This window comes from Lycorma delicatula, chromosome 2, assembly GCF_047948215.1.
Source record: "Lycorma delicatula isolate Av1 chromosome 2, ASM4794821v1, whole genome shotgun sequence".
Taxonomy (NCBI): Eukaryota; Metazoa; Arthropoda; class Insecta; order Hemiptera; family Fulgoridae; genus Lycorma; species Lycorma delicatula.
The window spans coordinates 184420072-184443146 of record NC_134456.1 but is presented as its reverse complement, the minus strand read 5'-3'; the positions used below and the strand labels follow the sequence as shown (position 1 = coordinate 184443146).

The 23075-nt window shown below is 30.1% G+C and overlaps 1 long non-coding RNA gene across 1 annotated transcript in view; it reads right to left on the bottom strand.

Moving 5' to 3' along the window:
- LOC142319494 (uncharacterized) overlaps nucleotides 1-23075 on the bottom strand; it is a 493718-nt gene that overhangs the window by 162075 nt on the left and 308568 nt on the right. The gene's annotated exons all lie outside the window — the stretch shown is intronic.

Below are 23075 nucleotides of genomic sequence, written 5' to 3'. Positions count from 1 at the left end.
ATACTGATTTTTAGTCAGCTGATTGAATTGATTCACATAAAACCCAATGACTTAACATAAAACTGACCCGCACTGGTCTGAGTACATCAATTCTATTAATCACAAGTAGTTTAAATATATTGTCGAAATCAAAGTTCAGCTAAAGTTCATCAAATAGTTCAGCTGAATACTTCCACTTACTGCAAAATTCCAGAATAGCTGAGGTTTTTTCTTTAGGAACACTGTACTTGAACTCTGGTGGCTCTTAGAACTGCGCGGAGAAGTCTATTGTCGTAAAATATAATTAAGTCGTCAACGAAAAATTGTTTTTTAGTAATATATTTCTACCATCTTGGTTAAAAAACTTCCTTATTCCTAATAGAATTGCAGACTGGATAAGTATCGAATCCTGGAGAGTATCTTGCGCCTGTTTTGTGGGATAGGAAATTGCAGTGCGTCCGTAGGTAGATTATCTATTCTTACTCCCACTTTTCCGTATTTTTGATCTTTTTTTAAATTCCTTTTCTATGGTATAAATCTAATTATATCAGGTTAACGCTGAATTTCATGACACCCTTAAACTTTTTGAGATCTGATGGAAGGAACTAACTGTGGATCAATCTGAAAATTCTATTTTCATAATGTGTCTGCACGATAAACTAAAGTACTTATCAGTTAATTCCTCCGAAAACACAAAATTATTTGCCGCCAGTTACTATATTGTAAACTTTGTCATTACTGATGGTCATTTTTGTCTTCCTTAACAGTTTTTGTTCTTTTAACCTCCTTTTATAAAATAACAAAATTAACCCACTCCTCAAAAAGAAAAAAAATCTAATCTCGTCCCTTGTGTAAATATTGATCCTCTTACTTATTATGAAATAGAAACAAATATTATCAGTTTTAAATAATTATAGACTCTGGATTAAACTACATAAATTAAAAATTGATACGCCCTTAACATAAATTTTTACATACGTTAATGTAAAATTTGTTACGCATGTTGCTAATTTCAACTTTTTAATCCAATTTTCTGTTTTAATGGAACTATCATTTTTTATATTTAAAGATAATTGACTTTCAAATGTCTGTAACATTAAAGTATTAACTTTGAATGGTTGTATAATTCAGTGCTAATAACACAGATGAATTTTTGTAGTATTTGGCGTTAGCTGGAACACGTATTCCTTTTTAAAAGCTAATTAAAAATATAAAGAGGATATAAGTAAAACAATATTTGATAAAGTGTACGATATGATTCCCTGCTTGGACGTGGCTGTTTTTCAATAGTTCCAGGTCATCTTATTACCTTTAGATTAGCCAAAACTTACATAAAGTTCACTAATTAAAATAATATTAACCACATGCTCTGACTGCACGAAGAATCCGGCATCTATTTGAAATAAAAAATTAATTTTTCACTGAAGGAATAATTTTTTTTTTTCTTTCTTGGATGTATAGTTAGACTAGAATAACCTGATCCTTATAAAACTTATCATGGTTTTTATTGCTGCAATATTTTTGTTTATCGGTTTTATTACATCAGGTCCTCTACAAAAATGTTTTTTTAATAATTTAAATATGGATGGATAATTTGAACAAAAAGGGATATTTTTATACTTTACTCTCTTTTCTTTTAAATAAATTTATTTTCTCGAAATGGATAGAATGATTTCATCATTATTTTTAAGTGCTTTTTAATAATTATTATTTTTAAATACAAAGGAGAAACATATTCTCTGTAATGAAGAAAGATCTTCTTATTCTTTTTTTAACAACACTTTGGATTATTGTATAAAAAAAAAATATGAATTCCTACAATCTCTTCAATATAATTTGGCATTTTATCACTTAAGAATATATTAAATAAAATAAGTAATTAAAAATAATAACTAATTAGATTACATATTATCGTTGAGAATTTCAAATTATTTACATTATAAATTCACACCATGCAGACTGGTATTAGGGTGTATTAGTAGATATCCCATGCAACGACTCTATGGTGTACATATTAATTAATATTGTATCTACAGAAAATGAAGGACGTAAATAAAATGTGTTTAAGTCCAATGATTCACTGGAAGAAAAGATTTATTTACAGGTATCATGAATAAAAGCTTCAAAGAGTTAATATTTCTGGGAAAACACTGGATTAGTTAAGGATTAAAATGAACTGTAGACTTTGGATCTTACTTATGATTTTTATATTAAAAAAAATGTGTGTGTGTGTGTGCGTGTGTGTGTATATATATATATATATATATATATTTCTAAGATTTCTTCAACCGGTAAGATATTATAAAAATTAGTCCAAATTTATAATTAAGCTGAAAAACTACGTCATAATGAATCATAATAGCTTCAGTGGAAGGTTTGACCGAACGCGAGAAGGTTAAGTTTATTACTTAGAATTTTTTTTTTAATTGAAAGTTTAAGTGGTTACCAGCATGGGTAAAAAATCCTGAAAAATAGTGGCTGAATGGCCGTTTGTTTGCAGAAAAGAGGCTTGAGTTTTCTTTTGGCTGTTTGTTGCATACTAATGGTTCTATATCCATTTTAAAATTCTTTTGTGATCAGCTTATCCAGCTCTACACCCGCTCCTTTCCCTTATACTTAATCCTTTCTTCTCCATTTTGGGTTTTATGGAAAAGGTCAGACTCTGCTAGGACTATACTTAGTGGGATTTTTTTTTGGAGGGACTGCCAAGGATTCCTGTATCACGTTTTGACGTAAGAGTGAAATTCCTATTAAATAACATCGGATTTCCTCAACTCTTAAAAACTTCTCCAAAAAGTTTTTATAAAACATCAACATAACTATATTTTTTTTAGAGATATACTTGAATCTTAATTTTAAAAGTTATATTCAAAAACTCAATTTTTAAAACAATTTACAATCTGCCTACGTTATAAGTTGTGAACTATTCTCAATGGATAATAAAAGAGTTTAAAGTCAATAAATTGAAACTGTCACAAGTTTCTTTAATTTATAAAATTTTAATTTACACAGGTAGCGTATGCTTTCTAGTGAATTTTTTCCAGCACTATTATTCCAAATAATATTCGTTAATATTATTTATTGATAAGCTGAAGAATTGGGGTTGGTATATGTCTAATCTTCTTTAATGTAATTATAGCAATTACCAAAAACATCTGTTATACTTCTAATTTGACTTTTAAAAATTCATAAAATCAATTTCTCTATTAATAAGCCAACTAACATAAAATTTCATGACTATAAATTAAAGCACTCCTGAAACATAAAGCTAAAGGAAAAGTAACACATATATATAAACACATTTTAAGAGGTATTTTGTACCTTTTTTTTTTACTCAATAGACCTCAAAAGTGAAGAAATACAAACAATTGTGGGATTTTTTTAATGTTCAAAATTATCTCATTTTCCATATAAAATAATAAATGGAAAAGAAACGTTGGTAGTAATAACAAAAGGAGTAAAATCTTGAAAAGTTTTTATCAACCTTTATGGTAATCTGGTTTTGGAAAGAATATATAATTAATTTTAATAGACTAGGTTGAAATAAAAAAGTTGTTACATTAAGCGTGATGGATGGATTTGCCTTTTAAAATTTTCAGAAAAATTTCTATAGGCAAATTTTTGTAAAAATTGTTTTATAAAATTTTAATATTTATTTCTATTAAAAGATTATTCATAAAAATCTAACATTTTTTTGTTAAAAATATTTTATATTATCGGTGTTATTTTATAAATATTGATCGAAATGATTTCTAATTAATTCAGTATCGGTTGTTTATTATAATCATTTAATAAAAACATATTTAAAAAAAATTGTTGCTCGAATAAATACGTAATCTCACACAGACCGTCTGTAGATCAAGTTTACTGTGTAAATTCGCCTGAAACAACTTATATAAATTGTTTTAAATTGATAATTTTTATATAAATTTTATATTTTTATTCCAAAAACAGTCGCTCACTCTACCAACTGGTCGTACATAAAATCTCGATAACGTATACTATAGGGAAAAGAGTTGTTACAAACAACTTCCAGCTGTTGAATTATATTGTATCTTGATATTTTTTTCCGAAAATAAAATAAATATAAACATATATAGACCGTATTGTTCGGTTTATTTAACGATTTTCTATGGTTTCATAGGTCCCATACATAAAAATAGGCCTCTTTCTAATGGAGAGGTAATTTTAAAATCTGGCGGTTAACGAAAACTGAATGCTAATGTCTAAGGTTCAAACAAAAAATGACAAAATGAAATAACACAGAACTCATATTTTTTTATCGATTTCTTACATTTTGTAGTTAAATAAATAACCCGAAAGTGAATGAATCACGAATATTGATGTCTTCTCTTTCAGTTCGGTTTATGAAAGCCAAAAGACTTTTCAACCACTTCTACCCTAAATTCACCGCCCAAATCTTTTCAATTATTTCAAAAGGAGAAAAGAATGTATCTTTTTGTTTGTTGCCTTTTTTTTTTTAAGAAACAACAGAGAAAGCTTAGAATAATAATAGTTTTAGTATTTATGCAGACTATAAATCAAATTTTCTAAACCGAGGTTAATTTGGTGAAGTAAGGCAAAGTGTATTCATATAAATTTAGGTGAAAATTTGTGAAAAAAAGATTTATTTCCTTTTTCAAGTAAACTGAAAATATTCCTTTAAAAATTAAATAAATTTAGTTCGTAAAAATATACTGAAGTTAATTTTTAACAGGTCTGCTTTAAAACACACAATAATCGATACGAAATTTAACTTCTTAAACATAATTTCCAATACATCTATCCCCCCCCCGAACAAAAAGTGCATTTAATGATGTCATAGAACTTTAAAGTTTAAAGGACATAATTTTCTTAACCAAAACGTATGTAAAAATTAAAGATATCTCAAGATTTTAAGGTACTTCAATGGTACAAAATAATAAATAAATTTTCTAAAATAAAAAATATTTAATGAAATTTTTTTCTGTTCTAAAATGTTAAATTTTACTATTAAAAACCCTTCTGAAAACAAATAAAATAAAGGGCTCCTTAAAAAAATTATAATGAATGAAGTAATGCGTTAAGTACAGAAAATAAATTAATAACAAACATTATTAAATTTAAATAATTGTCTTACGTTAAAAAAGTAAATATTCTTTTTATTTATTTATATTTTTTTTATTTTTTGTTACTTTTAATACAGTTTTAAATATAACACTTTTTAAATGTGTTTCACCCCAATTCGGTAGGGATAGTTAATAAGGGAAGAATTTCAGTTTGTTTGTACGTTGTTCCTATATAACTTCAAACGGATGCCACGATTTTTATGAAAATAGTATTAAAATATTTGTCTCAAATTATGCAAAAGGAAATGAATATATTTTGATTTAAGGAAAATAAAAAGGCGGCCAATCTCCGTGGCGGAGTGGAAGCATCACGGCCTTACATCCGTAAGTCCAGAGTTCGAAACCCGGTCACGCATGGCATTTTTCATTCGATACAAAATTCAATTTCCATATTCCACACACAAGCTTCAATCTTATACGGTGATATAATCAAGAAAAAATTCATATTCTTAGCCGAAAAAATATGTTTGAAATTCATCGAGTTATAAAATAAAAACACTAGAAAATCGAGGTTTTTATTTATGTCACAAGGTTTAATAACAAAATTATGTATGAAAATTTGTTACAGAAATTAAAAATATATATAATTTATTATAAATATCCATGAAAATATTCATAAAAATATATTTGATAATAACTATAATTTATTAAGGATCTTCCTTAAAATATCAAACCATTTATTATTATCAACTTTGGTAATGGTACATAGATCTGAAGAATTAAAGGGGATACAAATTTTATGTTTGCATTTCCAAAGATTATTTACTGGATGGATTATAACTTTCTAACTTTAAATATAGATAAAATATAGCATTATGTTTTTCAGGTAGTGACGTAACATTGTTAATTCCACATTTGGTATTCCTTTGACAATATTTCTCTTCGGCCGATCAAATTAATTTCGTTTGGAAAAAAAAATTCATATCTAATATTTTAGTTTGAAGCGTTTTAATAAAGCCTGTCTTAATAAATTACATTAAATATTTATTATATCTACTTTTACTCCCGTCTGAGTTATCACCTCTTTAGGCTATTTCAAATTTAAAAAGCAGGTTGTCCGATCACTCGATCACTGTTTGGCATTCATACGAATTAATCACATTCTATATGTTATAAATTATAACTTATCCATGCGTTTATGTTTACGAGTTGGCTACCGATGTTAAAAAGTAGTGAATATTCCAAAAAAATCCATTTCTATCAAATCAGGTGCAGAACTGTTTTCTAGTAACAGTAATTCGGTTTACAAGAAAGGTCTTAATTCGCTTACGCATTTAATAAATTACAGACTCATTTTAAGGATTTTTTTATCAATTTATCCAAAAACACTTGTAATGATTTTTCTTTTATAGAATCAATATTATTTGTAGATGAGCTTTTATTTAAAAATGCTAATCAATAGAAAATACTTATAAAAAATTTGAATTTTCAACATATTTATTTAACGTATACAAATAAGTGCTCAAATAATTTTCATTACTACCTTCTAAATTGCTTCTGTTTTTTTTTAATTTTTTACCAATTTTATTTATTTCATGTATTTCTTGTTTGTAAGATATATTAATATAATATTCCATAAACGCTATATACAGCTTTCATGTGTCTGTGTGCGTATATATAATTAATTTTTTATCTCTATCTCGCCTTGATCAAGGTTATGCACGGTTTCCCTTAATCTTTCCTATCGTAACTAGACTTTTGATCACAATCGAATCGCCTTTCTTCATGAAATTTTTTTTCTTAAATCATACTTGAACAATCGTTTTTTATAATATAATATAAAGAAGATACAGAATCTTAAAATTGTACTACCGTTAAAAGAGATGAATAACGGGGTTTATGTAGTACGCAATTTTTCGATATTGATACAGGTTTTCTACAAATAAATTTAAACACAAAAAATCACAGAAAAGAAAAAAGATTTAATATCCTGCACTCATCCACTGATCGCGTAAGACAAATGAAAATACAAGAGTAAATTTTTCTTTCGTAAAAAATATTGCTAATGATATCTTTTAACTAAAACTTAGGTTATGTATAAAATTGATTATCTTTTTTTATAGTAATCATTTAATCATTCTATTAATTTTATCAAAAATAAAATAAGTAAGAAAAAAATTTACAATTTTAAAGAATTAGCATAATGGTCAGAAAAAATATAAAATAATTAACCTAATGATAAACCGTTGTTAACACCAAAACGATTCGCTATTTTTATAAATTACTTAAGAATATCCTAAGTAATTAAAATTTTCTTACGTAATTTATTTTATAAATTAATCCATCAATTTATTTTTTGTTTGTTTTATATTTTGAATTTATTTTATAAATTGCTTAAGATTGTATGAAATTTATTCATGTTAGAATTACCAATACCTGTCATAAAAGAAATGTTATATATTTTTTATTCATACAGATATTGTTAAATAGTAATAACTCTTGGGGGAATCTTCAACCCCTACAGGGCACGTCACCAGGTGGCGAATAGGGGGATACCTCCCAAATATTGGTGGTAGGACTGAAATGAAGTAGTTCCCGTGGACCAAGTAAAAACTAGCCAACCGCCTCACTGATGGAAGAGAGAGGCTTTCCAAACTACAAAAAGAACTGAAGAGCAAAAATCCAAGCGTGTCTGTTCCCGGATCGGGAGGCGTTTGGTTAGTATCTGCAGCCAGTATTAGTGACGGCTAAAAACCAGCCTGGTCCTCTTCGGAGCCGCCTTTCACAGGTTGACGTAGATGATGGTAGAGTGAGTGGCACCACTCTGTGCAATGGCACCACAAGGCAGGTTGGCAAGAATCGAATTGATGAGGATGGTCAGCCGGCAGACTAAGACTCACCTCCAGGTGTTTTGCCGGGTGATCTCGGCAAACAGCAGAGGTGGACGAACAAGACAGCAGCGTATGCAACAAAGAGATGAGATAAACCGCCATATCATACGTAGGTACTACACATGAATACAACTGGAGACAGTATCTACAGGTTACCGGGCTCAACTACGTAAACTTTTCATCCAAAACTACCGGCATTTAGCAAAAATAGTTACAGAACAAAGATTAATAGATTAGAAAAGGGTCACAGGAACAATAGGCTCACAAATCATGAACTGCAAAGACTTAAGGAGGAAATAGTGATACAACAAACAGAAAAATCAGAAGGAAAAAATCAAAATTACTGTGAGAATTAAGAAGTGAACAGAGGAACACCAGTAGATATCGAAATAAATTCACCTGCAGCAGAAATACAAACCGCCGTAATAGGAAATTAATCATAGAATACCAGAGATATCTTCTAACAAGTAATGTAGAAGAAAACGTTGCCATTACCGAATAAGCTGGAAACAACCCTTTAAATAGGTCACAAATACCAAAACTCATTTTCAATAGATCAACACAGATTTTAAATTGAAATAACGAACAGAATCCTCTCAAAATATACCGACGAAAGAAGTTCAATAACAGATATCCACACTCTTATATATTGAGCAGTTGTCAAAGATAACCAGAAGCCACCCAACTTGAACCGCAAAAGGAATGATGAGACTGCGTAGAAACTGAGATGGGAGATAAGACTGGAAAATAAAATAGCGAAACTACGAAGATACATTTGAAAACTAACGCAATATGTGCAGTGAAATAAATCGGCAAAGGTATGCAGAACTTTAACTCACCTCATTTACAACAAAGCAGAAAATCCTGCAGAAACTTTGAAAACACTGAAAGAAAAACTGTCTGTGTTTCAAGGCTTCGAAAATATTAAGTCCACGATATAAAAACACAAAATAATTTATTTTAGAATAATAAAAAACTTTTATAACAACCTAAATAAAACGGGAAAATCAACATAATACTTGAGATATTTTGGTTTGAGATCAAACAAGCAACAGAATATTACTGGAGAAATCTATGAACGAACCCACTCCAACATAACAGTAATACTTCATGGATAAAAAAAGGAGTAAAACAATCAAACCTACCGTATTAAGAACAATATGAAATAACCCTGGAAGAAGTACTGAAAATATTTAAAAAATAAAACTAGCACTTTTATTAAGCAATAGCCCAAGCAGATAAAGATGTCACCCCACTTAATATGGTCAATCCACACGTTGAAAATAAAGATAATACAGGACCAGTCACCCGACGCAGAAAAACTGCAGAGATACTCAGAAAAGGCGCTATATGGGAAAAACAAAAACATCATCCAACAACCCCACACAGACACAGACTTATCCTACAAATGCCTGCAAAGGGAAAAACTCTTTCCTGAAACAAAAAGATTTCTATTAGTAATTCAGGGGCAAATCATCTCCACAAGAAATTACCAGAAAAACATTCTCAGAACTCAACAATCCAGACCGACAAATACAGGAAATATTACATAACCACAGAAGCAATAGACCATATTACCGGAGGATGTAAAATACTGGCAGACACACACTACTAAGAAAGACATGATATTGTTGCAAAAATAATTCACCAGCAAATCGCCAAAATACAACTTAGTTATAACTAACTGAAACTCCATACTACATGTACACCCCAAAATCAATCCTAGAGAATGAAACAGAAAACCTACAGGCTACTGGGATAGGACACTACACATCGACAAAATTATTACTATCAATAGACCGGACATTACTTTAATAGATAAGAATAGAAACACCCTATTTCATAGAAATATCCATACCCAACGACTCCAACCTGCAGCAATAGGAAGACGAGAAAATTTCAAAATATATAAGCTTAAACGAAGAAATAAAGGAAATATGGAAACAAAATCAAGTTACTATAGTACCAATAGTTATATCCGCAACAGGAATCACCACAAAAAAGTTTAAAAGCTTCTTAAATAATCTAAAAATTCTAGAAAATACTCGCACTACAATAGTAGTGTTAAAAACTTGCAGAATAGTTAGACTTAGTTATTCATCATGACTTGACTAGCCCGTCATGATGGATACCTTCCGGATATGAGACCGAGGATGTAAATGATAATCATAATAGAATACTATTAAAATTTTATTAAAAAAAAAAAACAATTAATAACTTATAAATAAAGCATGCACGATTTATGTGAAAGAAACTAAGACCTAAGACATTTTTAATCGTTCGTTTATTTCAAGAAATTGGTTTGTTTGACATTTCTCCCGCCACCACCCCATTCGTTCGCCTAAAGCATATGACCAAATGTCTGTGGCACAAAACGGCTACTGAGCCTCGAAACAATTTAGCGACCAGTATCCTAAATAGCTCCTAGAGCTTACCTAACAGCGTGAACAAACTAAGCGCGGTGCCTTACATCACCGGTTTACGTGTCCCAACTGCTCACTTGTCACATATTTGGTAAAATGAGTAGGCGCACCCCATCAACTACTAAAAAAATATATGACATCCATAAATTAAAATTCATTTCGTCTAGACAGCAATTCGCTGCCACGTCTAGGTTGCTGAATGCCAGCAAGTACCTGTCCACCACATATAGCGCTTGGAGCCTTAATTGGCTGCTGGTCAGCCACATATATCTCTAGGTTAGCTTCCAAGAGCAGTGCGGTAGAAGTCTTTTCCCCTTAGGTAAACAACTGATGTGGATTGAACAACGCAACCGCATCAAGGAACTCCCACACGGTCCGACAATGCGGCTCTCGCCACACTGACTCGCCGCTTGTAAGTGGCCAATCCCCTTGACCTCAAAGTTCCAGGGTGGCCCGGTCTCTGCCCCCCCCCCCAAAAGCATGGCAGTCAAACATCAGGGGTTCATTTCACTGGAACCCCACAGACGCATAGCTCATCAGCTGCCAGGCGGAACCGAAACAGATATTGATTTAAATTAACATGGTTGGTGAGCAACCGGGCACCCGTTGCCCTCAAAAACGAGCTTAAGACATACCATCCCCTCAGATCCTGTATAAATTTATAGAAGGATCTTCCCATAGTCGTGGTGTGCCATTTCAGTTGCCATGCATCCATCGCGAGGCTCTGCAGCCTCTTCCGCAGACGGGAAATGGGCAACTGGACGAAATTTAGATCCGGTGCATTGTAATCGGCGTTCCGCTCCGGTACTGGCCCGGCTCGAAACGGCATTCCAGACACCTCGGCCTCCTGACCTCTTCGCAATTTCCACATGGCTGCCCAAACTTTCACCACTAAATCGATTGGGAGAGCCTTTCCCAATACGGTGGTAGCCTCGTAGGAGGTTGTTTTAAAAACACCAGTGCATACAATTAAGTCTCTGCACTGAGCGCTCCTTAAATTTTAACTGCTCTATTCATATCCAATCTATGCGCCCAAAGGGGCGCCGCGAAAGAAGTGATGCTTTCAAAGACACCTCGGTACACCATGTACATTTGACGGCCCGACAACCCTTAGTCTTTCCGAGCAATCCTCCTAAGTTTGGGTTTTGGGTTTCCTAAGTTTGGGTTTCCTCCTAAGTTTTGTTTCTCATGAAACAAAACACCTAGTTACTTAGAAACTCTAACTAGGCTGATTACAGAGATTTTATACTTAATGCGGAGGTTACGACTGTGCGATAATTTGTCTGCACCCTTGAGAAGCATGTGCTTCGTCTTAAACACAGAAATCCTTAAATTTTGTATTCTATCCAGCCCTCTGCGGTTGACAAAGCCGCCTGCGCTCAATCTTCTAGCTGCCGTCGGAGTTACCACGAACTAATAGGAAACAGTCATCGGCGAAAGTCTGGGCCGTGACCCTTCTGGGAATATCAATCCCAGAAATCCGTCAAAGACCACGTTCCACAGCAAGGGACCGAGAACAAAACCCTGCGGGCTTAGTTTATTTCAAGTAGGACTGTAAAGAATGTTTGGTAATCTTTGTTCTTTAAATATTGAAAAAGAGGGTAATTTCATTCCAAATATTTAAACAAGTAGCCATATGGGAATAAATTTATTAGCCTTGCAAATAAAAAAGTGGGCATCAAAAATAGTTATTACACGTTTTTTATTTTTTTAAAAGATATTTGTAAGTTTAATTAAAAATATATACTTGTCATTCCTTGTATCCATCCATTTATAAAACACGTGAAACAAAAGGAAAATTTATAGAAAAAATAACTAGAATAAAATATCCATAATAATAAAATGAATGAACGGGTAATAAAATAAAAATTGTTTATCAATAAATAGTAAGGCGGAATAATTTATATTTTACTACATATAGTAACAATAATAATTTAATTACCTAAAGTAACAAATAAAAATAAATTATCATAATAAATTAATTATATTACAAACATACATATTTAGTTATACAAATTTAGCAAAATAATTGACACCTACAAAAACGACTAGTGAAACTTATTAAAATTATAATAAAAAAAACGTATTATGAATTAATTATATAAATCATTCAGTTTACTTGTAAAACAATTTGTATACTAATTCATAAAGAAATAAGAATTAAAAAATATTTTTAAAAAATAATAAAATAAAATATATGTGGGAAGTACAATATCATAATATACTTTAAATAGTGTATCGCGAAGATATTAAACGTTTCAAGTATTGTGCATACAGTACAAAACAATGTAACTAACGTAACCGTAGTACCCAAGTTATTTTATTACGTATATCAATTTACGTTTTATTTAAAAACCTACGCTTATTATTTTTATTATTGTATTGTCCTTTTATTCGTTACAACTTGTCTTAAAATTTAATTGCAGTGTTTTATATAATGATACTACAGTACAGTATTTTAAAAATTATTCACTTTTACCTATTATTATTGTTGTTATTTTTTTATCTACAGATTTAGATTTTCTTCATGAGAAAGTGTTTGTTGTACAGGAAATAGTAATAATCATAATAATACTTGAATAAACTTTATGAATTTCTATGAGTCATATAGGCTAACATTGTCCATCATAAATATAATACCTACTATTCATATAGGCTTGTAATAATAATTTTAAAATGAATATATTTACATATTAAAAATAATAACCATGTAAATTTTTCATTCGTATATATACTGTGTATATATTATTTTGTATGTTAAATATTTAAATATTGAAATCAAAATAATTCTGAATTACAATATATGGGAGTGTTTTACAATATACGAAATAACTATTTAAGAAGTCTTCAACTCATGTATTTGCGTAAAATACGAGTTCTCCTCAAAGTTAAGTTACACTTTAGTAGTGAAAATTTTTTTAAACATCAAATATGGAAGTAGTCATCTGAATATTCGTTCCAATAATCATTCCCGGACGTTTGCTGAGGCCGTGGTTCCCAACAACAATGGTGATTCCATTACTGAAGCTAAATTTCAGAAGCTGGCATCTAACATTTTTAATTCTTAGTGCAGTAGATCGGAAACTGAATAGGTATGCTCACGAAGTGATTCCTAAAATCTGTTAATGAAAAACTATTTGAAAATTTGCGTTATGGAACATCAATGATATTATGAATCGATGAGAAGAACTGGAGACTTTGATCTTTACTGAATTGTTTGATTTACTGAATTGTTAGATGTGATCCTTGTCTCCGAAACACATTTTACTGAACGCAACTATTTGAATATTGGAGGTTACTCAGTTTAAACGACTAATCATTAAGTTGGTGGAGCGTATAGGATACTTCGGTTCTGATAAAAAATGGATTAAGGCAAAATCAGTTCCCACCATTTGCACTCAAAGGTGATATGCTGACATGTTTTGTGACGACATATTTTGTGAGTACTTCGACACTATAGGTTGCCGCTCTATTTCGGAAGGTGACTGGAATGCAAAACATCTACTCTGGGATTCACGATTCATAACTGTTTGTAGAAGAGCCTTAAAGGAGTGTATCGTGAAGATGCGACTGAACGTTATCTCTGGATTACAACCAACTTTTGCCATCAGATCCAGCAAAAGTTCCTGATTTGTGGGACTTTATTTCAGTTTGGGAGTTTCTTCCTTTACACTGACGTGAGGAATAACTATGATTCTACGTATATTGTGCTAATAGACTATTATTAGTATTATTAGTATTGAAGGTTGATGAAGACCCAAATCTAGACTTGGGTAAACTGCAAGCAGCGTTGGATCTTATCAGCATATGGCTACGTAATTAGAAGATAAAAGTTAATCCGGCGAAGTCAAATCATGTGACATTTACAATGAGAAGAGGTGACTGCCCACTATTCCACTAGGATAATATTGATATTCCAGCTAAAAACAATGTACAGTACCTAGACTTGCACCTAGACCGTTTACGACATGGAGAGGTCAAGTAAGAGAAAAACGAAAGTAACTAAACATTAAGTTTAAGCGAATCTGCTGGTTGCAGGGTAGGGGAAATTTTCTCTATCAAACAATATATTGTTGTATAAACTGTATAAACTGTACAGTATAAAGTATAAAACAATATTGTTGTTCTTAAAACCGATATGGAACTACGGCATTCAAGTTTGAGATATAACATGTAACAGCAACATCGAGGTCATCCAACGGTTCCAGAACAAAATACTCAGGAAAACAACGGAACCGTCATGGTTTGTGAGAAACAATGAAATCCATAAGTATCTGGGTACCCCATGCGTCAGTGAGGAGATTCGAACTTAGTTGTCGAATGTCGTAGCATAAACGATAAAAACATAACATAATCAATATTATTGATTATATTATGTTTTGTTTTGTTAGGTTAGTGTGATAACCCACCGGGTTGGTCTAGTGGTGAACGCGTCTTCGCAAATCAGCTGATTTCGAAGTCGAGAGTTCCAGAGTTCAAATCCTGGTAAAAGCAGTAGTTAGTTACTTTTATATGGATTTGAATGCTAGATTTTGGATACCGGTGTTTTTTAGTGGTTGGGTTTCAATTAACCACGCATCTCAGGAATGATCGAGTTGAGACTGTACAAGACTACACTTCATTTACATTCATATATATCATCCTCTGAAGTAATACCTGAACGGTAATTCCCGCAGGCTGAACAGGGGAAAACAGGTTAGTGCGTGATGAGTAAGATGAGAATTCTCCCACTGATTATAAGTATTCAACTTGGAGGACTATTGTTGTGTTTAATTTAGTTATTACCTCGTGTTTTGTTGTTTTAAGTCGTTTGCTATTTCTTTATTATATTCGATATTGTTGTAAATATTTGTTGTTATTATTCTCATTATGTATTTTTTGGACATGTAATGCAAACTACTAGTTATTTGTACTCTTCGAGGAGTGTCACTGGACACTCCTCTTTCATGTAATTATTTGTTATGCAATTTACTTATGGTTTCAATACAGGAGGAACCCAGTGTAAATTAAGTATCGCAGCAAAATACAAATATACTAGTAATATTATCCCTAGATGTTATGATGACACAATTATATCTATTTATTTCTGAACTCAATCGCTAGACAAGTAATTAATCGGTTGATGATTATTATTATTATTGAAATTCAATTTTAATTAACGTAATGACATTTGTGGTCGCCATTTTGGTTTAAATAACCAGAATTTTATTTTATTGATACAGTTTTGCTTATCTCTAAAAGACCTTTAAAACAAGCTATCACCTGACCATATGCCCATTTAAAATTTTTGTGCCACCCCATCCCACCACCCACCCATGAAGGCCGAATACTCTAAACTGGGACTTCAAATAACTCCAAAGAGAGAATCAGGATATCTCAAATAACAAAAAAATTAAAGGGAAACATAACCATAGTTCTAGCTATCCAAACCAAATACATAGTTGGCCGCCATTTTGGAGTTCTAATCATATGATTTTTCTCGTCTTTTCGAACTGTTTTAAATGATATATCAAATGGCTGTTGGTCCCATTCGAAATTTTTGAGTTGAACCCCCCCTACCCATACTCTGACGCCCAAAAATAAGAAAAAGTGAAATACACGTTCATTAAAGTACAACGAAGAATGCTACAAACCGCATCCTGATTATAAAAAAATAGAGGGAGATGTACTTTCTAGCCACTTGGTATGTACACCATAGATGTCAAATGAGAAGAAATTAAAATCTTATAAGAAAGAATTTTTTAGCTATATTAAATAGCGAAGCAGGAATAACAGGCAAATTAGATGTGGGAAATTTGTAAAACATTTCTGACTAACCCGGATGTAAGTAATACATTGGTTAAATAATATTATAAAAATTAATATTAATTCTGTCTGATGTAATGAAAAATATTATTTAAAAAATAATTATTTTATTGATTACTATTATTTTTGAAAATTATTACATGTAAGACGATTCATTAATAATCACAACTAATTTTGCCTCGTATGAGATTATCTTAAGAAACAAAAAAAAAAATAGATAAAAACATAACCTATTAAATGAAAACAAAGTTTTTAATGTTCATTTTGTATATTTCATGTACCTCACTCGTATCATTCTTATAAATTTTTTTCTAACATTAAAATAAATAAAGTTTAAATAAATTAGAAATAATAATTTTAACATTTTATTACACGTCTGTTTTATGAGAAACAGTTGTTTATAGAGAAAATTGTAAGATATTTTACTGCCAATATGCCTAGTCAATTAAATTACTGTCAATATTTCTAGCAATATGCTACGGTAATCTAAATATTCAATAATAATACTATTAATATTTTAATAACTTCGTTTCACCATTTAATATTTTAATGTCAAGGCTAATAAAATCCTTAATATCTAACCTAGTATTCACTTATCTTATATGGTAATTAATAATTATAATACGTTATTACCGAAATATTAAATATTCACGCTTGAATATAAATAATTTAATAGTCATTAAATAAATTGATTACTTTAGATTTTATATTCAACATTTACAATGCAAACGATTATTTTATTATTCCTAATTTAAAAAAAAAAAAATTAATAATTTTAATATATTTTTGCATTATATCACGTAACATTTCATTTTGTTTTTAGCATCCGATAAACAACTACGCCCAAGATTTAGTTTCTTGCATAGTCACTGAATCGGAAACGTAGTTCTTCGAAGGGCGATCGCCCTTACCAAACCATACAAATACCAAGATTGAAGTAAATTATAAAATCGTTAATGACCCACCAGCATGATCCAGCCTTGTAGAATATTCTATAAAAATTGATTAAGGACAAAATAAAAGAATAAAATATAAAAAGAGTTGATCTACCCACAGGAAAACCACGAAACTAGATTAAAAAAAAATAACCGTAAATATGTTTCGTATATTTCCTGTTGATGAGTGTATCCCGCTCATAATCCGTTAGGAGTTTGGAATTCACGGAGTTTGAAAGAAGCGGTATGTTTCTGATAAATTTATTCGCATTAAATACTTTAAAATATTTTTGTAACTAAAGAGTTACACGAGAAAATTTCTAAAAATTTTATAAAGAAAAACCATCGTCCATTTCAAGAATTATATGGTATGTGAAAATATCAATTTGATATTTAAACTTTAGCCATATTCCTAATAAGAATTTAACCAAAATACTGAAAAAAGTAACTTGTAAAAGAACTGAATCTGTATAAAATATTACTATTTAAAAACTTAGAAAAGTTTGGTGATAATTCTTCTTTCAATTATTGATATAAGAAGAATAATTTAAGTTATAAGGACACACAAAGATTTCAATTTTTTTTTATATACGTGTCAAGAAATAATAGTTAGTATCCATCCTACAGGCGTACCAAATTTTGCTTTTCCAACCTTGTAGTAGGTATGTTTTATATAAAGAAATAATAATGGGCCAAAAAAAAATAGAATTTTCCTTAATTTTCCTATTCTCGACTTTTGGAGATAAAAAATATTAAAGCACAAGTATAACAATATTTCTATGTGTATTCGTATATGAATGAATAATGAATACATGCAATTTTTTTTTTTTTTTGCCGCAGTGTTTAATTTACAATCGGTTTCAATTTACCGGAACCATAAGTAAATTTGAATAGAAAAAAATGACATCCAAAGAGGGGGGTTTCCATTAAAATACCTCAAAGAACAATTTATGTGTACGTTAATATATATGTATACAGAATATATTAATAAATACTAAACATGAATATGTACATACAAAGATAAGTCCAAAATACAAAACATTGAAAGCAAAGAAAATACCAAAAAAATAATCTTATCAATCACACAAGCGAACAAATCAGATAAAAGAACAGTGATTCAAATCAAATAATCACCAAAAGTAAGAAGCAAAAAGAAATGAAGAATCTTGACGATGCACAACACTCTGGAGTAACTAATACACCTCAAATCTGGAAGAACTTATAGATCTAATGCATGCGGTTGCTCTAGGCGTCTAACTTCCTCGCTGTTATCCATGTTCTTCCGATTCCAGAGGACATCACAGTTGCATGGTTGGTTTACGGACGACAAGGCAATCCGGCTGTGGATGCTGACCCTATCGTAGCTTCTGCTAAACTACAAATTGCATTGGATATACACAAAGTAACAACAAAGTATATTTGTTGGATTCTATTTAATTTTATATTCCACTAATTGTAATGTAATAAATTTGATAAAGCACCTTGTATCTTACAGTTCATTCTATTAGATATTTGTAAAAATCGGATTAAGAGAAGAAGAGATATGAAGGGATTCCATTATGTGAAATGAGGATCGATTTAAAAAATATTGAATTGTTCATATGTTTAACTTATTAATAAAAGAATAACACTGGAAGTAACAAAATAAAAAATAAATTTATAAAAAAATGATGTAAGATGAACATAGTTACATAAAGAGATAAGAACACTACCTAAATTATGCACATTTGAGCACAGACATATATAAAAAGAATATTAAACCATGAAAATTCAGAAACTAATGAGCGTTTTTATCGACAACAATAAATACTACATATTAGGGAATTTTAGTTCACGCTATTCATTGATACTTACACAGTTAAAATATTAAGAGATATTTTGAAAATCAAATCGGTTAGAATTTAACACATCCATTATTTATTAAGAAATATAAAAATGTTATAAGAAAAATAAAAAAGGAGCAATTTTTTTTAAATTGAAATCTAAATGTGTTTTATTTTAGGACGTTATAATCTTAGAAGTTGTTTTTTACGTTTAACACAATGTCAGAACTTAATTTTGTAAAGTTTTAAAAATTATTTTTAAAAGTAAACTAAAGTGCTATTATTTGAGTTGCTTCTAATTATCTTTATTAATAATTACGGTACTTAAAACGGATTACCTTAGCGTAGGATCGAATTATTATAAAATTTTGGAATTTTTAATAAAAAAATTTTTCATCTTTTTCTTATTTTAAGAAATTAAGTGAATGAAAATAAGAAAAGAGTGGGTTTGTAAACTTAGTAATGGTTTTTCAATTCTGTTACTAGGATAGATAAAATTTTAAGTTCTACGCAAATGCCAGAAAATTAAATAAAAAATCTACCCTGTTTTTTTACAATTATTAGTAATATTTTAGTTTTACTAGATAATTTAATATAATAATCTAGACGCTAAAAGAAAATTCGTGGCAAATGAAGATCTTAGATAACACAACTTAGTACCATTCAAATTTATCAGACATGTTAAAATTTTTCAGGTGTACAATGAGTGAATTTTATTATAATAAATAAAAATATGAATAAATAAAACAAATTAATGATAAGAGTAGTAGGGGTAGTAATAGTAAGGTGCAGTGATATATGTGTATTTGTGCGCGCTCACACGTGATAAAAAAGAGAGAATGAAAATAGGTAGTCAGATGAGTATTTTTCTGTGAGGGGGTAGAGCGAAAGAGAGTAAAATAGACGACTTTTAGAACTGTCACAAGGCATTCCTAAACCTATGTTATGGCAAAGGTTGTTACCTTTATTTTACGATCCCTTTAGTTTATCATTTTATTATTACCTGTTACGTATTTCTCGTATATAACTCTCTCACTGTTCAATGACTCGTATCGAATTGTAAATGTCTACACATGCAGGTGAGCCACAAAGTCCCCTGTTTTGCCACTTAATATATGTAACATCCTTACACAAACAGGAATTTACCACACCTTTATATACCATTAATAACAGGATTAGATTTTGTAAGCTCAGGACACCTCTGAAGATTTCTCATTCGTTTATAAACCCAAAATGCTTACGTGTAGTTAAAAAAAAACATGCACTTTGCTTTCTGTAAACACTTCATCTTTCTTTTTCTTATTTCATCCTTCCTTGCACAATTTATCTCATTATTCTTCACGCAATAATTCACTTCGTGAGTTATCAAGAAATATAATCTGCGTAAAGTTTCTTGGTACATCACACTACAATTTATAATATTTAAATTAAACAAAAAGAAATAATATAAACAAGTAACTATAAATAAGGAAATTAAAATGAATAAAAAATTACACATAAAATTTTTCCTAATAATAATAAAAAAGTTTTTTAAAACTTTTAATAACTCTTCCATGATAAATTAATTTTCTTTTGATATTCATGCCATATCTCAAGATGGTTAGATCAGGCTTGAATGGATTTAACTTTTTTTTTCTTTATTGGGCTCTTATAAAAAGACTGGTAATTTTTAACTACTTAAACGACAGATAAATAGGATGAAGAATACTTATTTCTCCAAAATTAAACAGAATATTCAACGTACAGTGCAATATACATTATTTTTTTCTATAGAACTTTACAGTTTCTTAGTAGACTTATAGTTCTAATTTTTTTTGTTATAAGTTTGGTGCCCCAAACGTTATTGTTATAGCTGCCCTGAGTATTAATCACTCGTGAAAACGGCATTCAAGTCCTCAAGAATTAAAAGCATCCCGTACTTGCTTTACTTTACTTGCGAAATTGAAGAGTGAAATGATTTTCTGTTAGCTTTTTTTTAAGTCGAATACAATATTGTACGTCAATGTGTTAAGCTTATCGAAATGGAGATGATAATCAAGCAATACATTGTTCTATTCCACCAGAGTGTGAGCTAAATAATTTATTACTTTCTGAAAAGACAATAATGAAATACTAGTATCTCAAGTGCTTCACATTAATCATATGTTTTAAAGATTGTTCAAAATGATATTTAAGCATTTCTAAAATGTATTTTAAATTGATGATTCACTATTAAATCTAATAAATTAGTAAAAGCCTCGTTATTGATAATCATATATTTGAAATAGTTAAAAGAACGTGTATTTAATTTTTTGTTGAAAATGTTACTAGTATAAAAAAGATAAAAACAGAAATTTAACCTCTACATCATTCATACCCCTCGGCAGATTTGTTTTTCAGAATCATTGTACGATGATTTTAAGATTCTATGTCAACCTATTCCTGAGATATTAAGTGAAATGAAAACCAACACAAACACTACTTTTTTATAAATTTTGCCAGGTCTCGACATTTTATGGTTTCCGGAGTTAGGAAATATACATAAATATACTTCCCGTCTAGCGCTATAGCAAAGCATTAGAAGGAAAAGTATTGTAATCGTTTTAATTTGGACATTTGCCGAACTTGTTTCACCGGATCTTTACGTTTTGACACGTTTCTTTCCTTTTCTGTTTAGCCTGTGGAAACATCGTAAGGTATTTTACTTCAGAGGATAAATGAGGATGATATGTATGAATGTAAATGAAATGTAGTCTTGTACAATCTTGGGTTGACCATTCCTGAGATGTGTGGTTTTTTAACCACACATCTCAGGAATCGTCAACCTAAGGCTGTACAAGACTACACTTCATTTACATTCATACATGCCATCCTCATTCATCCTCTGAAGTAATACTCTAAGGTGGCTCCGGAAAAAGAAAGACTACTACAGCAATGAATTCTAGATCGTGGATACCGGTGTTTTTTGGTAGGATGATATATATGAATGTAAATGAAGTGTAATCTTGTACAGCGTCAGGTTGACCATTCCTAAGATGTGTGGTTAATTGAAAAACAACCATCAAAGAACACCGGTATCATCGATCTAGAATTCATTGCTGTAGTCGTCCGATATATTGTAACGTCATAGGTGAGCGGTAGAATTAAATAAATGAATAATATTTGAAGCGTAAAAAAAGTATTTAAAGTGGCCGCTAATACCTTCATAACCGCGAGAATGAAATACGGTATGCGTGCGTACTTTAGTTAAAATCATTGAATTAAATAAGCAAAAAATATATTTTAAATTAAGTTATGTGTGTAAACCATGTATTAGAAAAAAGCCGCATGACGGGAAAATCCTACAACTATGATGTCAGCCTTTATATATACACGAGTATATTTATATATAAAATACCTTATTACTCTTAAATCTGCATTTGGATTAAAAAAAAATTAAAGGTAAAGTCAATTTAAAAATGATTGTACGCAAAATAGTATACCGATTAGAAAGTTTGTGAAAAATATAATCTCAATCGACCGTTCAAAGAATTTCCCCACCCCAAAAACAATAAACATTCAAAATCTGAGTCTGGATAAAAAAGTAGATTATCATGTGAAATTTAATGAACATTTACTAATAACAAATGAAGCGTCATTGTCAAACAGATGATGCACTATCGTGTTTACTGGCCCATCGTGATAAAAAGTAAATTATCACTTGATAATTTACTATTTTTGAACGGTTACTGAGATTGCATTTTTTACTATATATATATTTTTATATATATAATATAATATTATAATAATAATCAGGAAAGTAAAAAAGTTGCAGATTAAAAAAGTATTACAAATTATCTGAACTATACAATAAGTAATAAGAGTTTTGTTATTATACTTAGCTAAAATGTGTATTAAACAAAGCTATTACACTAATTACTGATGATTCGGTCAGGATTGTAATGAATACCACTTTAATGTAGAAAATATGATGAAAGTACAATAGATTAATTTAATAAGTCAGTTTATATACAAAATCTTTAAAAAAATGTTCATATTGTTCTACTTGTTTTTATAGGATAAAAACCCTACGTTAAGAAGAGATTAAAAAATGAAAAATTCCAACAAAATAATCAAGAATTTCGGCTTCTGTAGACTTACAGGGACAATTATAAATAAAACCTTAACTTTAATAACTTCATGAATTTGTTTA